The sequence below is a fragment of the Lactuca sativa genome, chromosome 5 (genome assembly GCF_002870075.4).
Source record: "Lactuca sativa cultivar Salinas chromosome 5, Lsat_Salinas_v11, whole genome shotgun sequence".
In the NCBI taxonomy this organism is placed as follows: domain Eukaryota; kingdom Viridiplantae; phylum Streptophyta; class Magnoliopsida; order Asterales; family Asteraceae; genus Lactuca; species Lactuca sativa.
Genome location: NC_056627.2, coordinates 330,810,948 through 330,817,776, shown reverse-complemented (window position 1 = coordinate 330,817,776; position 6,829 = coordinate 330,810,948). Strand labels below are relative to the sequence as shown.

Below are 6,829 nucleotides of genomic sequence, written 5' to 3'. Positions count from 1 at the left end.
GGTCTGGACCGGTTATGCCCAGCGTAGCCTTAGGTACGCCCAGCGTACCCGGGTGGCAACGCGTTCAATTTAAGCGCGCGAGTACGCGCAGCGTACTCTTTGTACGCCCAGCGTACTCGCCCCAACACAAAAGGGACAACATGACATTGATGAAAAGATGAAGGGCTAAAAGGTTATACCTGAATTCCGGGCTGTTACAGTGACCGTTTTTGTGACAACCCGTTTTCTTTGTGAAAACAAACCCTTTCTTAGTGAAAGAAAATTTGGAGAATTCTTCATGTTCTTTACTGTTTGTGTTCTTTAATTGCTTAGTTTAGTTTGTTTTTGTTTATCATGCTTGAAGTGTACCCGATCGATATAAACCTTCACTTAAATACCAAATATGTTTTCTTGAAAACTGATTCATTTCGATATCTAATAAAAAACCATTTCTAAATTGTTATTCCTGATTTTAGTGGTTTTAGATTATAATTTCTAGAAACTTCAACTTATGGCTCATGTCATCAAACTTTCAACTTTCTCCTTTCCCAATTTTCTATAACTCTACCTCAAAATCAGGTAAACAATGTATACCGATAGAATTTTGTAAATAGGATAACATAAAGTGTGAGTAGATAGACAATCAATCATCTATAAATTTTGTTGAAAGAACCATAGAAATTATTGTGTTGCTCGGACAAATGAGAAACACAAACTAACTTCATTGTAAGCATCTGAAAAAACAAATAAGAAACTTTTATGGTTGATAAAAGGATGTGCAAGTAACCATAATTTTCAAAATTAAATCCTTATTCAGTATCCTGCAATGCAATCAAGCTACAAAATCAAACCAAACTTTGACAAAAATAAGATTCAAATTCAGAAACAACGCAAGGAAGTTGTGGAAACTTGTGGATTGGATCGATGACATTAGGAATTAAGGAGTATGGATCTACACAAAGAGAGGTGATATGTTTGTATCCTGTAGCATGTAGGTGGGGTGGGATACTAACCTTGATTCAGAGGGATTATAGTAGAAATAAGAGGCCGCAAATGAGAAATCAAACCCACATGTGGGAGAAAGCCTGCAAATTGAACAAAACATGAAAAAGCCAAACTGCAAAATTGAGCACATATATTTGAATCAATAAGATCGTTCAGAATCTCTACACAAGTAATGTTTAATTTTGAAAAACATGCAGTTGTTCAACATAGTAGAGATTGAAATCATAATCCAAACCTAATATGGAAACCTTTTAACAAAAACATAATGTTCCGGGTGACACAGAGCAGGTTCGGCGGCTTTGGTGGCGCGGACGAAGAGTAGCGATGACTTACGTGTTGGTGAGGGTGTTCCTGGTGGAGGGGAAGATCAACAATGGTTACGTTGGTGTTCAAAATTTGGACTAAATGTGCATGGTAGAGCGGGAAAGGGAGGGTTCGCAGCTCTGGGGAAAATTTGAGAACTGAATTTTAGGGTTAGGAGAGGGGACGTGTTTGCAACGTTTCACAGATTGATTGGATGATGAAGCATCATATGGTTGTATATAATGTATTAGAATTTGTACGTGTTTTATAATATAGTATAAATAAACCAGTTTTATGAATAAGTTATCATTAGATTAGCTTATCAACTCATAAATTTCAAGAAATCTTATAATGTAGTATAAATAAACCAGTTTTATGAATAAGTTATCATTAGATTAGCTTATCAAAATGATAATTATAAATTATGATAAACTATTTTAAACGTCCCACCAAATGTTAAATTACAATAAATTAAATTAAATTAAATCTTTTATGCATACTAAACACAACCTAAGGTTGAAAGTTGGCCGATCTAAAATTAGACTAACAGTTTCTTAAAAAGATTAGTTTATCTATACAAACTAGCAGAAAAATTCGGGCTTCGCCCCGGGCCGTTTTTGTGTTTTTTATGAAAAAATGTAAAAATTTTGACTATAAGGAACAAAAGTGTCAAAATGGTTAAAGAATTAAAAAAGTTGGAATTAGAAAGTTTTTAGATAATGGACAAAAGTTATCAATTCCTTAAAGTGTTGTGGCCAAACTTTGAATAGTAAAAGGTTCCTAAAAAATATAATTTTTTTTATAAAAATAAATGAAAGACAAAATTAACAAAAAAAAACATTCAAGTTTATTATTCATAAGGCAACATTCTTTTAATATATATATATATATATATATATATATATATATATATATATATATATATATATATATATATATATATATATATATATATATATATATATATATATATATATATATATATATATATAATCAACTTAATTTATAGGAAATTATATAAAACTGGATCAATAATGATCTTCATTCGTAGTGAGAAAAATAATGAATTTTAGTTTAATTTCTTTTATAAAACTAAATTAAAATAGGAATAAATACAAAATAAAATTTATATATATATATATATATATATATATATATATATATATATATATATATATATATATATATATATATCCTAATAAATGAAAATGACTTTGCCACATGTCCTTCTCTCATAAAATTAGTCACATGTCATTTTGTCATAATTTGAGATATATTTATTTTCCACTTGTCATTACTTTAATTTTCATTTTCAATATATTATTAATTTAGTTTCCATAAATTAAACCTACCATAATGACTATTAATTTCAAATTTTAAATTTCAAATTCAATTTCAAATAAATTTACAGTTTAAACCTTTATGTTTAACATTTTGTTATAATTAACACGTTTAGTACAAACTAAACACATAATTTTAATTTATTTATTTTTTGCATGTTTTTTTTTCTGATAATTTTCACTTATTTCAATTTCAAATTCAAATAAAATTTTTATTTAATCGTTCGTACTTAATATTTTGTTTTAATCAACCCGTATAATATACGGGTCTCACAACTAGTATATATATATATATATATATATATATATATATATATATATATATATATATATATATATATATATATATATATATACTAGTTTATAACCCGTGAGAACCACAGTTATAAAATTAATTAAATTTTAATAGTTAAAATTTAAAATTATTAATAATTTATTTTAAATAAATTATTAATTAAAAGGTTCTTTTAGTTATATAAAATTATAATTATTGATTTAAATAAATATGTAAAATTATATGACTTATAATTTGTATGAATTTTATTTTAATTTTTATTCTAGTATTGTTAATTTAATGTAATTAGAATGAGAAATTCAAATTTTGAAATTTAAAATGGACAATCAATATATTGACAAAATGGTATACATTAAATATAAGACATAATAAGGTGAAACATGACAAAGAAAAATAAAATTTGCATTAATTATGAGGCTTAATATGATGATAAATGTCAAAAGGAGATTAAAAACTACTCTTTTATTAGAATAGGGATATATATATATATATATATATATATATATATATATATATATATATATATATATATATATATATATATATATAACTAATAAGCCAATAAAAAAAAGTGTCATAGAAGAATTAAATTTTTGATGAACATGAGTAGTTGGGAATTGATTTTTCATTTTTTTTTCTTTTAATGCTGAATTTTTTTCCTTATTTCTTTTATTCCGCCGACTATGCGGACTTTGGAGGAGTGAGTGTGGGTGTGGATTTCAGTTAAATGATATGTATCTACCTTTATTATGGCTCTTATCTCGTAACAAGATTGACATATGTTCATGATATTCTATATAAATTTTTTTTAAGGATAGAGTTCTCGTTACTAATATTATGACACATCAATATAAATAGTGTAATTGAGTTAAACAACATTGTTAATGTTTTGAAACCATTTTAGATATTAATTAAAAATAACGATGATGTACATACGAACAAAAAACACAATGTTATATAGAAATAACTGTTTGTAACTTTATGATTAATTATAAATTTTACAAAACCACTACATGTGTTCCAGTCATGTTACTTCGTAATATCGACCAAACCAATGGACTCTGTAATGGTGGACTACAGGTTGTCAGGCTCGGAAGACACGTCATTGAAACTTAAATCATATCTTATAGATTTTTCAACGAGATATATATATATATATATATATATATATATATATATATATATATATATATATATATATATATATATATATATATATATATATATTAGGTTAAAACCCGTGTAATACACGGGGTTGATTACTTAAATTAACAATAATAAATGATAAATGACTTAGTATAAAAAATAAATAACAAAATTCAAATACATGTAAATCTATAAAAACTAAGAAATAATATTCACATTGTTTTATCTTCCCTAACATTTTAGTGACACACCTAATTATAGAACATTAAATTTCGGATGACTTGTTTGAAAGTACATTGCCAAATGATAGATTCCTAATTATAGCATTGTACTTTGAAAGTACATTGCTATAATTTGGATAACCAAAAGTAAAAGATAACAATTACAACAATGTATTTTCAAAGTACAATGCTATAACTTTTGTAATTAGTCACTATATTAACGTAAAATCACTAAAATAAACAAATATTGAAACCTCTCTTTGAGTTTTTATGTTATTATGTGCAAAAATTATGTAAAAAGCTTCAACATTTTGTCAATTTCTACACCAGTTTTTGTGATCAAAATAGTGTGCTCAAATTGAGTTGCATGACCGCCATCCTTTGTTAATGTAGTCTAGTTATCTTCCCATTTAACAAAATCTGTTGTTCCAAGTGTAAGAATTGGTTATGCACAAAATCTGTAGTCTAGTAATCATCAATTTTAATGATAGGAGTTGGGAGGAAAAAAGAAGAATGGAAAATAGCTAAATGATTAATATCTTAAAACTCTAAAAAGTTATTAAACTAATAAGATACGAGTTTCATACTCCAATTAAAAATAATAATAATAATATATAAAAAATGAAAAAAAAAATGCTAACCCACTTTTTCCCCTAGCTTTGTTCACAATCACCTCATAGAAATCGTGTTACTGAAAATATACATTAGTTATTTATTAGTATCATCTTAATTTTTTTTAATTTGGATTAATTTTTTTAAAATGATGAATGTTACATTATTACATATATGTGGAATAATTAGATCCTCTTTAACATATGAAAGATTTTCAACTGAAGCTATTGATATTTCTCTAAATTCAAGTGCAAGTTATTGCCAAACCTGTAAAAACTCGCCAATTGTATCCCCTTTTCTAACCTAAAACCCACAAGGATGGGGTAAAATGGTAATTTAACAATATTTAGAACATAAGAAATTAGGAATTACTTGCATGACTCTTCGATGTCCTGCACCATCCCAATAACTATAAGTGATTTCAAGAGCCTCATCTGTAATGTAATTAACATATGATTTAGAACTTAAAGGACAATTTTTTGTTAATTAATAAAATATAAGATAAAGTTTTATAATATTAAATTACTTTTTCACGTTCAGCTTGCTCCTCTGCCTCCCTCTCACTAAAGGAGTATGCTTCACACTATGATGGTGACAATTAATCAGCAAAAAATATAAGATTTATAAATTTTTTTATTTTATTATTTGAGAGTTTTCAATCAAAACTATCATGCAAAAAGGTAGTTTCTCTACAACCAAACGTATTTGATTGTTGTTTTTCTGTATATACATAAGAACATTAATTTAAGTTAATGAGTGTTAAAAAGAGAAGTATTTGATTAAATGAACTTAAAATAATGAAAAATAAACTAAACATATGCTTACTATCCGCCTCATCTTATTCTTCTTTCTTCCTCGTTTCAATATCTTCAGAAAAAGATAGCCATGGATTAGCTTTGATTTTCCGTTTTTTTTTTTTTGTAATTGAAGCTCCTCTTCCCTAAAGTAATACAAAAATATAAAATTAGCAATTAAGAATGAATATTAACTGTAAACACGAAAATATATAAATGTTAATGACTTAATGTTACTCACTCTTGTTGTAGCTATTAAAGTTTTCTTTTTCTTCTTCTTCAATCTTAACTCTGAATGTTAACCCTCTGTATACAAGTATAGTTATGTGAAATTCAAAGTTGTTTTTGTAAGTAGTAAGTTGAGTGAAAGGAGAAAGAATGTTTGAATCAGTGACTAACCTTTTCAACATATTGCTCCCTTATGACAGGCACAACTATTTCCTTCTTGAAAGCAGTCTCAAGAATCTGACCGGATTTATAATGTCAACCAAATTCAAATTAACCCCTAAAACACTCGAGAATAGATCGATGACACTGATAAAGATATAATGGGACCTTAATACATTATACATTACAGAACCTTAGGTAATTGACTGATAACAGTAAAGCATGAGCGTCAAATTTACACTTTACAGGCTTATGCTACCCTTAGCTAGGGTAAATTGCGATCCATTAAATTAGGGCATAGAAATCAGTATGGATATACAACAATTGATTGCAAGATGCACATGTAGATGCATGGATATACAACAAATTGGATGTATGTGTTGAATCATGGCTATATAGCCCAAATCTACTTCATAGCCTTTAAGCTAGTGTTCAGTACATTCTTTAAGAATCAAATTCTGATACGGTCCTTTAACATACATCTTTCCCAGTCAAGTTCTTTCAAATACGATGCATACTTGACAATTGATTCAGGGAATTCACACACCGACCTATACATCATTAAAAGAACAGTAAAAATCGCAAACCCAAAATCTTGAAATTCCATAGACCCAAATGTATTGATCAAAGCAATAGGAATACAGAATCAAGAAAATCGATAAGAATGGAACATGATTATGTAAAACACATCTACGTTGAATGAAAAAGTAGAAAAAAAATTATAACAAATAAAACGCACTTCAATCG

General features: G+C 27.0%; 1 non-coding gene across 1 annotated transcript; it reads right to left on the bottom strand.

Moving 5' to 3' along the window:
- Positions 1-788: 788 nt before the first annotated feature.
- LOC111887570 (protein XAP5 CIRCADIAN TIMEKEEPER) lies at positions 789-6,105 on the bottom strand. Its single transcript, XR_008223936.1, has 9 exons — positions 5,933-6,105; positions 5,727-5,841; positions 5,568-5,621; positions 5,426-5,484; positions 5,274-5,364; positions 5,064-5,204; positions 4,931-4,980; positions 993-1,064; positions 789-816 (listed from the first exon to the last, which is right to left on the bottom strand). It is a non-coding gene; the product is annotated as a protein XAP5 CIRCADIAN TIMEKEEPER (transcript).
- Between the last annotated feature and the right edge of the window lie 724 nt (positions 6,106-6,829).